The sequence below is a fragment of the Eurypyga helias genome, unplaced genomic scaffold, assembly GCF_000690775.1.
Source record: "Eurypyga helias isolate BGI_N326 unplaced genomic scaffold, ASM69077v1 scaffold27409, whole genome shotgun sequence".
Lineage (NCBI taxonomy): Eukaryota > Metazoa > Chordata > Aves > Eurypygiformes > Eurypygidae > Eurypyga > Eurypyga helias.
The window spans coordinates 8,441-9,769 of NW_010273099.1; positions in this window are offsets into that span (position 1 = coordinate 8,441).

A 1,329-nucleotide genomic window follows, 5' to 3' on the forward strand; every position below is an offset into this window, starting at 1 on the left:
GAGCCTCGCCCACGGCCGCCCGCCCGCCCCCCCCCCCGTCACGTCTAAGGCGGGAGGAACGGGCCGGGGAGGTTTCGGAGGCAGGGACCGTGCGCTGAGCGGGATGGGGACCGGGACAGCTTTTGGTTTCGGCTGGTATCTGGGTGTTTGGTTCCTTGTGGTTCTGAGCCTGACAGAGTTGCTGGCAGAGGCCAGGGAGGAGTTTTGTAACCGACCTGCTGGCACCGAGGCTGAGCACCCATCCTCTTCCCCGAAACCACCCGGGCAGCTGCCTTCCCTGGCATCGCCCCAGGACGGAATCCCGGCCCGGCAGAGCAGCCAGACCCGTTGTGCCGTGTTCCTGGCTCCCGGGGGGCCGAGCGCTCTGTCCGCATTCAGACCCACACGGGCACTGGGGTGTAAAATCCGTGACAGCGAGCGGCTCGGGGTCTTTGCCAGCAGAAATCCGCCCCCGGATGGGGTGGGAGGTGGTGGGTGCTGGTGGCTCGGCGGATGGAAGCACTCGGTGAGCTCCGCTGCCGCAGGCTCCTTCAGGGGCTTCTACCTGCGGGGCTTTGAGCCTTTTCTGAAGACCAATGTCCGCAGGGGTCGTGTATGAGTGGGGAAACTGAGGCAGAGAGGTGTCACGAGTGAGCAGGTCTTCTGGGGAAGAAATGGCCTCGTGGGAGCAAGAGCCCACAGGAGCAACAGCCGATGTCTGGGTGCGGGGGAGTGCCCCGGCTCCCAGCCAAGGCTGCAGGGAGGGGGCTCAGGCCTGGAAAACGGTGGGACAGACAGCGGGAGTGAGGAGCAGCCCCTGCCTGGCCACGGCGTGATGGGGAACAAGCCCATCTTGGCACCCCAGGGTTTGGCTGAGCTTGAACCCCAAAGCGGAGAGAGGAGCTGCACGAGGACCCTGCTCCTGATCCCAAGGGAGGTGAAGGCACTGGGCTGGGAAGCAGGAGTGCACTTCCCGAGGGGGAGAGCTGGTGTTGGAGCTGCAAGACGAGGCAGGACCCAGGCAGGTATCGCCTCCAGCCCTCACTGGGCTCTTGCAGCTTGAGCTCCTGGGAAGCACAGGAGCCCGTTCCCTCTGGGAGCTTGGGCACCGCTCGGATGCTCCGCTGCTGGCATCCCAATCCCCCTGGCTGGCCTGGGGCAGGGAGGGAGGGAGGGGGGCAGCTATGGAGCCAGGGGTGCTGCAGGGTGCCCGCTGAGCTCAGGAACCGGCCCCTTGGCACTGCACTGGGGTGCTCAGGGGCCCGGGGTGCGTTGCTGGATGCGGAGAGGTGCAAGAGCAGCGCTGGAGTAGGAGCTTTATTGAAACCAGCACTGAGAGCCCCCCCGCCG